Raw genomic sequence first — 14,622 nt, 5'->3', positions numbered from 1 at the left:
AATCATGCCAAATCCTCAGAAACAATAGTATGGTTTGCAAATACAAAACATCCATGAACTCTACAACTATGTAAAACTGTCACATGACTTTTGGCATCAGCTGGGATAGGCTCCAGCACCCCCGCGACTCTCGTGAGGATAAGCGGTAGAAAATGAATGAATTTTTTACACTAATTTTTCTGGCTTGCCGTCCACATGGAAATGCCTTCAGATTCACACTGTGGTTCACAGATTCAAACTTCCGTTATCAATAACTCCCAAGCCAACATTTGTTAGACAGCAAAGAGTACCTCTTACCAACAGTGGTAAGTAACACAGACAACGAGATACAACCATGTTTAAATCAAAACAAGAAGTCCTCTGTGCTGTATGGTTTACATTGATCTCTATAAACAGCCGGCAGTGAGACCACAATGCACTCTATAAGTGTCTATACCAAAAATAAACAACAAAGCATCATTCAATAATTTCACTTCTGTGAAGTGTAGTGCGAGCAAACACAACTCACACATCAATGACATCCTCCTGGTTATACTACACCAATTAGTTGGGGAAAGGTGCTTTTATATTTAGTAATTATTTGTTTAAATGATAGAATGACACCTTTTCTCAAACTAATTGCTAAGTGACAAAAGTCATGTGACAGTTTTTCATATTTGTTATTTTTTGTACTTGAAGGACATTTTTTCAAGAAATATGTTCCTTTTGTTTCTGAAGCAGGATCCATTTGTTGGATGTGTATGTTCCTTATTTGCAAAATTAAATGCATTAGTTTGTGAATGATGATGTTTTGTATTTGCAAACCACACTGAGCCTGTTTGTGAATCGTTGGGCGTGAGCAAAACACGTTTTGGCATGATTTTAACTCCATACACAAACACACACTTGGCAGCAAGTGGGTTTGTAAAATGCAGCATCACCAAAGAGTTGCTGGCGGAACACTTTCCCCCTGCATGCATTTGTACACACCTCAGATCAAATACTGCCAGATGAAAGCAATTAGCTGTGGTTATTGACTGCAATGATTCAACAAAATGTCTCCATCTACACCAAAGTTTCACGCTGCAAAATTTACTTCAGAGTGCAAATCACCAAACAAGCAGTGTTTCATCTGTGAGACAAATTGATTTGCATCCAAGCAAAGACGAATACAAGACAGACTACATCAGGGAACGGGTGATGTGAGGTGAATGCAGTACATCATGTGTTAAAATGAGTGGGTGGGTTAATGCTGGATGGGGCAAGGAAACCCACAAAAGTCTGAGACAGTCCAGTTATGTCAAGCAGCATCATGGGGAGGACGGTGACAAGACAGCGAGAGAAGGGAACATTTGAATGTCTCTCCACCCTCATGACTTTCCCTGTTATGTTATTTGCATGCAATCTACAGCATTTGTCTGGTACACAAGCTTCATAGTGATCCAAATCAAATGTTATTCTTTCAACATCATCTGAAGAGACACTCGGCTTCCTGTGTTTGTTTGGCTCATACAGCCCCACCCTAACCTTGGCGACTCCGCCTTGGCCTCCCTGCAGGGGCTCAGGTAACATGCATCAAAATGAGAACAAACCACCAAGAGGCCGCCGTACAGGTGGTGGATCATCAGATCTGCTTTATCCTGAAGTTCCATTACAGCAAAATCACCTCCAAGACCTTGCTGGATTTCCCTATGGGGTTTCCAGGGAGTGGCTGTCCAGAGATGGCAGCCCAAGCCTCATATCAAAAGACATTTTGCACCCACATGCAGGCATGGCGGAAAATGTAGGCTCTATTTATTGTATCCGTGCATTTTCACATGCCAGGACGATTAAAGACGGGCAGGCCTGCTAAAAGGAAGAATGATTATACTGATTCATCATCGCCTGGAGTGGAAGACAAACACACCAATGGTACCAGTACAAGTGCTTGAATGTATGATGACATCATGTGATGGGCTAAATGGATTTATAGGTGCATTTTCCCCGGAAATTGACACTATGAGCAATCTCAAGTGAAGTGTGAACTGACAGAAAATAGTCATTAAAGGGGAAATAGAAAGAGATAGAAGGAGCAAATACAAAGCAAATCCCCCCCAGAGAAGTCTTGTGACAATGGTCATGCACGGGCCACAAATGGCAAAAGCAGCCATAGAAAACAACTAATTGTTATTGACCATTTGTCGAATGATTATAATACGTCCAAAGCATTCTAGTACAATGTACAAAAATGTTTTATGATGGATAATATTACTGTACAGTGGAACCTCGGTTAGTGTGCGCACCAGTTAGCATGTTTTTAAGTTAATGCCAAACATTCCCACCAACATTTTTCCTCGTTTTGTGCACATTCTCCAGTTAGTGTACAATATGGCATGCAGCATGCCATATTATCAAAAGAAACAGTTCTTGTTTTTTTACCTACATTGAAGACGAAGAGGTTTCAGCAAGTTCAACATGAACACCACCTTTGTGCCATGAATTATTTCTTGAATGCAATATTGTTTCTCGAGCTCAACCGGGAACACACGTCTTACACAGCTATTCCATCAGTTGGCATCACAATGAGAGCGAACATTGTAAGTAACTGTTGTTTTTGTGGATGAGTGGTTAGCATGTTAGCCGCACAGTCAGGAGATCGAGAAGACCTGGGTTTGATTCCTACTTGGGTATTTCTGTGTGGAGTTTGCATCTTCTTCCCGTGTATGTGTGGGTTTTCTCCCGATACTCCGGGTTCCAAAAACATGCATATCAGGTTCATTGATGACTCCAAATTGTCCATAGGTATGAATGTGAGTGTGAATGGTTGTTTGTCTATATGTGCCTGAAGGCAGCTGGGATAGGCTACAGCACTCCTGCGGCCCTCGTGAAGACAAGGACAAGCGGTAGAAAATGAATGAATGAGAATGTTTTGGTTAGAGTTGAACCTTCTGGAAATTATTAATGACGTTAACCAAGGTTCCACTGTATTTAAAAAGCTACAAGTTTCCAAATATACAATTAATGTATGTGCTCCAATACGTGTCTAGGGTATTTAAATATATGCCCCATGAAAGGTTAATGCTATTTTTTTCAAGACATCACTTTTCAAGACATCGCACAAGCTAATAGCAACAATTACTCTTTCCACGCCTTTTCAGATGTATTTTTATATTTTCAATCAAAGCAATTCCTGATGCTTGGAGCTGGATGTAAGTCAGGACACACATGCATGGAGCAAAGTCGAAAGTGCTGTCAAGGTCTCAATTAACCTCACAGTAAGCCCTGACTACATGGATGAAACTACCCATTAGAAATTGAGCCACCCATAATAGCCTCTTTATTATTAATTGTCTGGCACTTGATTTCTGCGCCTTTGGCGGGAAGCTGCTGGATGCTGACCACTCATGATACTTTAAATCATTTCCAGATTGCTGCATGCTTCTTACGAAGCATATTATGCCATTAACAAACAAATAAAGCTTTTTAAATACCAAAAACAATAATAACAATGTCTGTGATTGGCTGGCGACCAGTCCAGGGTGTACCCCGCCTCTCGCCCAAAGACAGCTGGGATAGGCTCCAGCATACCCAGCGACCCTCGTGAGGAAAAGCGGTAGAAAATGAATGAATGAATGAATAATAACAATGCACAATCCACTTCTAGGAGGGCAGGGGTTCACAAAGCCTCCATCAAAATAATCATAAACATCCCACTACATGAAAAAGGAATCAACATAGATGGAGGAAAAAAAAATGACAGATCCACTGTATGTTTTGTTGATGACGTTGTACTGGCCACTTCTAGACCTATCGTGTATGATGCAAATTAGTAAAGTAAATGCATTGGAGTAAAGATACACAAAGTACAACAGCACATGGTAAATTATGAAACGGATGAAGCTATCAAGATTTAGGATCAGGAAATACAGATTGGAAGGAACTGCAAATATTTAGAACAAACAATTCCAAAGGAGATAAACATAAATGGAGAGGTAAAGAGAAAGACAGGTAGAGGATGGGAAATACGTATGGAAAGAACACACACACAACAGATTGGCAGCCATGCACAGGTAAGAGAAAGAGGGGCAGCCCTAAAAGATGATGGAAAGACAACATTCCTAAGCAAGAAACAGAGATGGGAGCACATGAGGACGGGTACATTCCACATGGATGGAAACATCCTCAATAGATAAATACTGATAAAGCCCTTGCAGCGGTGGTTATACTGACACCCTCCCCTCATCGATTTGGCACTGCACAGTACATGTAAGGCCTCTGATCAAGCACTTGAATTAATTACTAAAAGTGATGTCGACACAACGCTCGGTGGGTTTACTCAAAGCCATGACTAAGTGCGGTGGCGGATGTCATACATTTTAAGAGCCCTCAGCGTACAAGGACTCTCGACTAGATTCTTTGTTATTGTTTATTTTTTTATTTGCCCTCCCCCACTTTTAAATAATGCTGGTCAGATCTTTTTTTTTGAATTTGTCTTAACATAATCCTGTGATTGACAGTGTGGCATTGTGCTTTGACATTCTGACCTCAGTGCTCGCCAACCTTCCCCACACGTTTAGGACTTTGAATGTTAATGACAAACCTCACTATTGTGTGGAAGAGCCGAGCCCTTGATGCTGTTAAAACAGTTTAATTGTCTGTCGCCTTGGAAACCATCCATTTTGTAAGCACAATATCAAACTCCATGGCAGCGCTCGCGACCCTGCAGCTATTTCTCTCTCTCTGTCTCATCTCATCTTTCCCCTGATTCATTTTTTTTTTGTTCTTGTAATAGATTCTCATATTTCTCACAAGTCCTTGTAGGTGCCTCTCACCCTCGGAGGTTTGTTCAGCCTTAGCATGGTACCTTTTGATTGACACGTTGACATTACTGCAGACTGCCAAAATAAATCGCTTAAATGTTAGATTGTATTTTATTATGATGTTGGAGTCACTTTTCAAGGGAAGCATAAACAAAGACAACACTTTAAATAAGACCTTCATTAAGCAGAAGACTTGTTGACCTCCCGACCAGGTTAAATAAATAGTATGTAACATGGAGAACAAGGCAAATGGAGACTTTGACACAGCGTCCAGCAACTTTTATAACTACTACGCAAATAAGGCTGGTGGCTTGTCAAATTTGCATTATAACAAATGCAGTACCGCAGGCATCTGACAAGCCGTTTCAGATGCATATTTCTTTTATTTTATTTTCCCAGTGTGGTGTGAATCTTAATGAAGCACACAAGTTAAAAAAAAAAGAACCAACAACAATAGAACAATTCATAAATAATTATATGCTGTGACAGGTCTAAGAGCATGGAAGAGGAAAAGTATACAAAAACAAAACACATAATTTATTCAACTGGAAACGATATGGTGATTTTTTTTTTGTTATGTGTTTTAATTTTGTTTGGCATTGGTTGGATGTAAAATAATGCAATAATATAAAGTCCGAAGCAAATATTAGAACATCCAAGATCCTGTAGCTCACATGTCAGTGTCGTGTTTTACATCATGCATTACTAAGTGCAAATAAGTGGAATCTTATCCAGATGTTTCCATCTGAACTGTGGAGCTATATGCAATCCACATTCATGCCATCTTCAGTGACACACATGCATATGTACACATCACCACAGGCTTGTGGGAGTCGACAAATGAGCTGTTAGTTGCTTACTCACGGTGGCTATTGACAAGAGAAGCGGCAGTCGGGCTGGTGGACTGTTTGTCTAATAACCAAGGCTGCGTTTCAATTTCACATCTCACTGAACAGTCTGCTTAGGCTCGCAAGATTGATATGACATCAGGCTCTGCAAGAGGCTTTGTCTGTGTGTGTGTGTGTGTGTGTGTGTGTGTGTGCACAACTGAGGAAAGAGTAACCCAATCTCCTGACTGGATATAATAAAAATGGTACAGTACTCTGGGTCATCAACCAGGGACAGCAAATGTGCATGGCCACACCATTAGGTACATCCGCACCACCCAATGAGCCATTGCACAAGTTCTTATAAAATTAACACCTCTCACTTCACAGTATGAAGTTTGTAATCATAAACATCTTTGCAAAAGCAGACATTTGGATGCAACTGAATGTCATCTGGTTGTGTAAGTGTACCTAATGAGTTGGCATTTACCACAAGACAGGCTCAGCTTTTTCTACTCTGAGAATGCATCCTCTGGACACGCACATCCTCTGAAGGCAGCGAGTTAATTAGACACCCGACCGGAGCTCATCTTAACAAAAACTCACCAATTTTCACTTTCTTTATGTGGATTTTGTATTGTACTCTCTTCCTAATTCCCCAAATAATGATGTCTGCAGCCACACGATGGATGAGTGGTTAGCATGTAGGCCACACAGTCAGGAGATCGGGAAGACATCGGTTTGATTGTTCTCCCCGCGCATTCTCCGGGTACACTGGTGCAAAAACATGCATATTAGTTTAATTGGTGACTTTAAATTGCCCATAGGTATGAATGTGAGTGAGTTTGTCCATACAGTACGTGCCCTGCGATTGGCTGGCGGCCATTCCTGCCCGATGACAGGTGGGATAGGCTCCAGCATGCCCTTACCCCACTGAGGATAAGAGGCATAGGAAATGGATGAATTAATGGATAATGTCTAGCTCATTAGAAAACTTAACTTTTTATACGTTAAACTACTACACATCATCACCTTGGCTATAAATTATATACAAGTCATCCCACAGTTTATCACAGATAAATGCTCATCATAAAATGCCTGTTTATGATAACTTCATGGAACAAGACATAACTACATTTCAAGGAAAAAAGTGACTGACGCAATACAAGCCTGCACAGCGCTGTCTTGTCAAGTGCACCGCGTATGTTACAAAACAAAACAAAACAAAATTGGACTTAGACCAGTGGTTCCCCAAGGGGATAAAAATGTCTTCACATATCCCACTATTATTGAGAAATTGATAATATATATTAATGTGTCTGTACTGTACAGACCGAACATGAAACCGAAAGCAGGAAAATGCAACTAAATGTGGAGCTGTGTAGCATACATGCTAATAAATGTGTACATGTTGGCAGGTCTGAAGTAACACTGAAAAGTACTCTCTGTCTTTCACCCCCCCCCCTCCCCCCAGTTCACCACGCCCCTCAAGAGGGCACACATTCCACTATTTCAGGAGCACTGGCTTAGATGAAGAGGAAACAATATGTACAAATTTACAAAGAGAAAGTTGTTGAGCTTGCAATCTTCATATACTTACAGAATGGGAGAAATAAAAACCCATCCCGGTTTATGAGCACCTGTTTTCTCATTATTTAACCTTATTTGTGAGGAAAGAAGACAGCAGTAAACTCTTTTATCCTCTTTTGCATCTGGAGAATATGGGAGGGTGCGGAGCAAGAAAGAAGAGGAGGAGACAATGTCACAATGTCAGCTATTCCCTGCAACAAGGGAGGGGTGAAGACATGAGAGGAAGACACACAAAGAGAAGTGTGTTAACCTTCCATCATTCCTCGCTTCCTCTTAGCCAAACGCTGAGCATCAAAATCCCTGAAGAGATCTGTCTATCGCTTTTTTCCTCCTCTCTTTGTGCATACGCCACTATGAATATTTTACAAGGGAGAATCCCTATCTCTGCACACAGCCACACACACACACACACACACACACACACACAGTATTTGATCCAAAGCATCCCTGACACGCACAATTAAAGAGTTATTGAAATTAGCATCGACTGGCCACCTTGTTGATGCACTCTCACTCTTTTTACGGTGAACCTTGCAAGCTTTATGCAATCCCAGACCTGCTCCTGTGACTCATTCACACAGAAACACGATAACGCTCAGGCTGAAAGACACAATAGCATGCCCTCAAAAGCTACAAATTGGCGATAGATAGGATGTGTCATACATGTTCCAATAAGAAACAAACGGGATTTTCGGTGCCATCACACTTGTGGTACAGTATCTTGTTTTTTTTGTTGGTTTTTTGTAAAGGTACAGTGCACTTGGGTGCACCTTGCTTAGTGTTCACCATGGTATCTATGTCATTGGGCCAACAACTGTCCAGTAAATAACATATAAAGTATGGACATGATTTGACAGCTTTTGTGACATATTATGTGACGCAACTGAAATATTCCAAGCCAAAAAGCCTCTAAAATATACCGTACTTTTATAGTGTGCCACACACCCACACACAGCAAAAAAAGAGACTTCCAAAGCATTTTCTCTTGCATATGTGTCATTTATTCATGTTTTACTTTGTGTCATTTTACTACTGGTATGTGTCTTTGATGCCTCAAGTATTCACATTTGAGCTCGAGTAAAGTGATGGGTGCACCCCTAGAGTTTGGATGATGACTTTCACACTTGACCAAACAAAGCGTACAAGCATAACAAACGCACCGGAGTTCCTTTTAACCGAACCAAAGCTGACAAGTGTGAACACACCCCAAAATATACTGTGTACCACAGATAACACAGGTCCATGGATTTGCCACATTAAGTTAGCCCCCGCTGACACTTGTGTCCACTTTCAGCATCTTTCTTTCAGCCCTCCTAATCCACCCGTCCCTATAAGTCTGTTGCCTCTGCATCCCTGCACAACCTTTTTTCCCCTCCATCCCCATCTTTTCTCCGTCCTGTCACAGCTCATTCTCTCCCTCCCACACCAGCCGCATGAAAAACAGGTCCACTATGCCAAGTGCCATTTGATTAGCCTCTTTTTGGCAGCCACAGTAATTGTCGAGACATGTCCTCTCTTCCCTCTACTTGGACTTTGTCAATGTATCAGTTTTATTTTCTTTATAAGCCATGCGTGATGGGATCCTCATCATGTTATCTGGTTCTGGTTCTGCAATTCACTCCATTTTGATGGATCTATTTTATATTTTATCCATGATGATTCCTATCCTCCCACGTATTGCAGACTTGTCTACACACACAGAACATACATTAAACCCTGCATCACTCAAAGTATTTTTTTTATGTCATGCTGTTTCCCTGTGAGGTTGCTTCCTTGTCAGGCTGTGTACTTGTTAGGCTGTCTACTTCTGAGGATCTGTATTAGTTAGGCATGCATATGGTGGTTGAGAAGCACAAAAAAAGGACAAAACAAATTACAGTTACCCAAACCAATGGGGAAATGCGCCAAATCCCAGATTTACAAGAAATCAAAATATGTCTGGGACAGGGATTTGGTACATTAACATTATATTATTTTTTAACCAAGTTAACATTTCAGAAAACAAATTAACTAAAGGTGAAACAAATTGAAATGAGAGATCACATTAACAAAAGATGATATGTTATGTATAATGTGTACGATATTCATCCACACTGGTGTTTGTTTCTATAGTTACAAGAAATTAAATTAACAGGAAATTAATGTATTTTCTAAAATGCTAATTTGGTTCAAATTGTGTTAATGTGTTTTTTGAAATGCAAATTATGTTCATCTTTCATTCATTTGTTTTCTGAAACATTACCGGTAGGGATGTACGATATTTAACTTATTCATTAAAACATATGTATATATATATTTAACGTTTTAACTTGAAGTAACAAACTCAAAAGGCGGATTAGACAAACTGTACATGTAGATTTGCCCTAACCAAATATAATATCACAATTATACAAAATATAACACTCAGGGGAGGCGTGAAGCACATCACAGAAAAGGAGCACATATTTTGCTCAGATTTGTCCGAATGATGTAATAACTCCTCATATTGGCCCGGATATATGGGAGTTAAAATGTTTCTTCCTGCACTGTCCAATGTACGTGCATAGCAGTTTTATTGTGCAATTCAACATATTCAGTAGTGCAACATCATGCATAAAGCCAATGGTCATCCTTCATGATGATTAATGACTTCCATGTGCAGCACACAACACTTGCAACATGCTTGACTGACATGTGACATCAGTGGTCTTGACAGGTTTGACTTGGGGAGGGGGCAGAAGACACAAGGACTGACCTGGGGAGAGACACTCTTCTTTTTTAGTCATCCTTCTCTTACTAATGTACCCTGTCCACAAGATTTTGTGCATACAAATCTCACATTTGCAGCAACATAAAGTCACCTCTGCCTTCAGGGTTCAGAAATGCAAATGAAAGTATATAGTAGCCTGTGGTTTTCAACATATACTGTAAAAAATTTATGGACTAACAGTGAATAAAATAAAGCTAGCCCTAAACTTTGTTTGCCCTGTGGTGATAAAACCTGTTAACCCCAACACGTGTACCTCTTTTATTCCCATATGTTCATCCTGGCATGGATGACCACCCTGCTGTCCTGTGGGCAAACTCATCTCAGCATCAACAGTCATACACTGTATATGCCTTGCCTGACCAGCTGCACAAGCCATTATGAGATGCTTTGGGCTTATCATTTCAACATAGTGTATACACTAAATATTTTGCATTTAAAGTAATATACAGTACTGGAAACAACAGGGTTGGAAAATACTGTTGTGTTTTTTTTTTGGTTAGTTTTTTTTTTCACCGCCACCAAAAAGAATGCCATGAGCTGTAGCTCAAACAACCACTCCTAGGGTGCACAGAGCAATCAAAAGCCAAATATGGACTCTTTGTTTGTGGGAAAACTCATAGGCGGTTACCATTTTCCTGTCAAAAAGAACACCCTCCAGGGCTCCAGACTGTGTCTAAATGGTTAGTTTGCAAATAAAATATGAGACATTGCGAGTGAATTTTCCATCTACTTGTGTATGTGCGACCAGATGAAAGTATGCGTCCCATATTGAATCAACAACGGACATCCCTTATTCTGGTGATAATTAAAAATCTGTCAAATGTATCGATGACAGCTTGTCACAGTCTAAACCATTAATGCCAATGTGTGTGATCGGCCAAGTTTGAATTGCATTGTAGTTTTACTTTTCTACCATCTTTGTTTATTCATTTTGCCCCGCCTAGCTTCTGGTTCATGAACACCAAATGTGATTCTTCTTTGATTTGATTAAACTACAGTGAAATTTTGTCTTGCAACGTGGTTCATTCGCAGCTTTTTTTTTTTCCCCACAGGGAAAGGTATTTGATGGCCGCCACTTTCATGGGGTACATACTAACTTACTTTTTAAAGCAGCCTCGCTGTCTTGCGAAATGTTCAATTCAGACATGATGTCTGTATCTAATGTCAAATGAGCACTAAATAGCGTAAAGACAATGACCACACTGTTTGAGTGGAGATGCAATTTGTTTAAAACATTTTTTTTAATGTTTGCAGTCACATAAAACACAAATAGCAGAGTGGATCGAAAAAAGAGTTATTTTTTCTGCATTTATAAGAAATACAGTGGTAATGAGAGAAAATTTACTTTGCAAGTTTATTTTGGTGTGTACCCCTGAATTCGCTATTTGAGCTGCTGAAATTTTAAGTTGGGGCCCTTTGTGCTCCTATTAAAAAAGAGGTTAGTCTGGAGCCCTGTGCTCACCCATTTTTCAAAGTGGAGCAGCGCTCACCTTTTTTGTGTTCTCTGTGACATCCAAAATAGAAATCAATGTGTCTGGCACAGCGTTGCAGCCCGATGTATTAAATGTGGAATCGATAACTGATGTCGCAGTCATTTTTCCTCATCCACCGACCAATGGGATACAAACAAAGTCCTCTCACCAGCTGGGAGGGGCTGGGAAGGGAGACTAGAGAGGGAGACATACTAGGATTCCTTCTGAAATAAAGACTCTTCAGATGCAGTCACACTGTTTCTGGTTTAGAGTTTTTGGTCGAAGTGTGACTGCAATCATCCAAACCATGGTGGCCACCAAACAAAAGAAAAGTATGTATTATAATATGTATTATATGAAAAGAAAATGTAGGAGAAAATGAATTGGAAGTGTTGTCTCTCCGATCTTCTCCTTATTCAACCCAGTAGATTGTTAGATGGCCAGACATTCTCCTTCAGGATGTTTTGGTAGACAGCAGAATCCATGGTTCCATTCATAACAAGTCTTCCAGGTCCTGAAGCAAAACAGCCCCAGACCATCACACTACCACCACCATATTTTACTCTTGGTATGATGTTCTTTTTCTGAAATGTGGCCTTACTCTTTTACACCAGATGTAAACGGACAGGCAACTTCCCAAAAACTTTTCCCAAAATTTTCCCAAAGGTCTCAGGGATCATCAAGACTTTTTCTGGCACTATTGAGACAAACCTTATTGTTCTTTTTGTTCTGCAGTACTTTTTGTCTGGGAACTCGGCCATTCAGGCCATTTTGGCCCAGTTTCTTTATTATGGTGTAGTCATAAACAATTAACTAAAGCAAGTGAGGCCTGCGGTTGTTTGCATGTTGTTGTGGGGTCTTTTGTGACCTTTTGGATGGGTTGTTGCTGCACTATCGGGGTAATTTCGGCGGAAGGTTCATGTTTTGGCAATTTGTGGTTCACTGTGGTTCGCTCAAATCATGTTTTCACACAGGGCCAGTTTTTTTCTTCCGCCCTTATTAATAAAAAGTTTAGAATTCAAAACTGTATTTTGTGTATTTAAGTGTGACAAACATGAAAAAAATAAATCATTATTTACTGCAAAGACTCACATGACACCTGGCAAAGCAGATTGCACTAAAGTGGGAACCAGGCATGATTTTTGGGTTGGACCATAGTGAGAACACAGACTCAGACCAATCAATAAATGTGTTGGTCTTATATAATACTTCTACCCTTGGGACATCACCACAAGGAAAGTCATAGCTCACTTATTTCAACTTGACTTTTCCCATGCATTATCATAATCAAGATCTATCATCCAGACTTTCTTTATAACCAAAGAAAATCGACCATCCCTTATTCATACACATTCCAATAAGAATGATGTTGCCAAGTAAATGGCTTTATACAGAGTCATACGACACAATAATTTATAATCCAATATAGTCAGAGTTCATAATTCTTCTCAAGTTGTGAGGAGAAATTGTGTGCTTGAAAAGATACTCTATCATAATAAAGCGGGCCTGCCGGAGTTGCCATAAACGCATCAGACACTTTGAGGCCCCGGACGTGTGACAAAAGAATAAACCAAATCATCCACACATATAAATTGGTAAAAATGTATGAGGGCAGTGCACATTCACAATCCCTCCAAACCACTACAATCATAAACCTCAACCCTGTAATAATCCTGCACGCCTTAAATATTTATGGGGCAATGCACACTATCTCCCACTTCTCTTTTATTATTTGTCAGCAGAGATGATTCAGCCTCCGGAGAGCCGCTGCACACAGATGCACAGATTCAGAAAACGACATGGGCGCAGCTCATCATTGCTTATTACATTGCCTGCATCTCTATCAAGCAGCCTCAGGTAAACAACATATTCTCTAGAAGTGTGGCAGCAGAGGTGTTTGGTGACAGGTGAGCATGTCTTGGAAGTTTCTACTTATGTGTGCGTGTGGGCATCAACGCTTTGAACACAAGTGTGACTAAAGTAGTTCTTTTCCAGAAAGCATGCAACATCCATGCCAAAGGCTGAGGTAGAGTTGATCCTAAGGCTATGTTCACACTTGTAGGTCGGTACTCTGGTACAGACCAAAAACAGAAAAAAGATGCTTGGTACGGTTGGCGTACAGTAAAGCAGTAAAGAACATATGCATATATGTATATATATATATATATAACCCTCTAAATATAAATAAAATATAACAATAAAATATACTTGAAAGAGTGCCATTCCCTTGCGTAGTTGTCATTAGTTGCATACTGATTTGCATTCACTCTGTGTCTTTGGTCCATGGAGCATTCACATTTGTGTGGCCTGCGCCATGTAAAATAAAGTAAAATACATCTATTCACCAGAGATGTCAGCCATTTTGGGTGTAACTTGCTTTATAGAACAGTTTTGCTCTGATCTACCAATTGGAGGACAGAAAAGTGTCTGTGAAGCTTTGAATCAAAAGTCTGATTGCAACAACTGCCTCATTGCTAATTATGTATATGTGACATGGACCAGCACTCCTGACTCTGAAGGACCACTTCAGATGAGATTACCATGCCAACACACAGAAGCTGAAATCTGATTGCACGGAAAATTCTGAACATACAAATACACGACTGTAAGCAGTGCCAAATAAATGTTGCTTTTAACCAACCACGATGAACCAAACATGACGTGTTTAAGCACTAATTATTGAGGTTGGAAAGCTCAGTACAATTCCCACAGACACACTCCAAAATCTTGTGGGTAGTTTCTAACCAGAAGAGTAGAAATTTCTATTTCAGAAAAAAAACAAAACACTCCTTGTTGTCTTCTATTTAAACTCCCTGCAGGTGTACCAACATGGCTGTCCATATAGGCTCCCTTCCATAACAGCATGCATTTGTGTAAAGTGTGCAAGCATGCGTTTGGAAATCTTGCATCCAAAACTGTATTTCTTCAAGTGGCCACCAAGATTAAATTACTTTCAGTATGGGTGGCAGGGAGGAGAGAAATTGAGAAACTGATTAAAAAATAAATAGAAAAATGATTTCCCATTCTGGGGCTGATCACAATGGCTGGAGAAGGCAATGGGCCGACTGCATGGTTATTTGTCTGGTCGGAGGCCATAAGCATGCCTGTTGTAGCTGCTCATTATGGGAGTCTACCAGTTCATCCTTCACTATCTGGCCCTGCCACCACAGGCAGGAGGATGTGGACTGCTGGGCCAGATTACCCAA

General features: G+C 40.3%; 1 protein-coding gene across 15 annotated transcripts in view; it reads right to left on the bottom strand.

Annotated features, from left to right (window-relative positions):
- Positions 1-14,622, bottom strand: part of nrxn2b (neurexin 2b) — a 371,144-nt gene that overhangs the window by 193,873 nt on the left and 162,649 nt on the right. The gene's annotated exons all lie outside the window — the stretch shown is intronic.

This window comes from Doryrhamphus excisus, linkage group LG2, assembly GCF_037039965.1.
Source record: "Doryrhamphus excisus strain RoL-2023G ecotype Guam linkage group LG2, RoL_Dexc_Guam_v1.1, whole genome shotgun sequence".
Taxonomy (NCBI): Eukaryota; Metazoa; Chordata; class Actinopteri; order Syngnathiformes; family Syngnathidae; genus Doryrhamphus; species Doryrhamphus excisus.
This window is presented reverse-complemented; position numbering and strand designations above follow the sequence as displayed.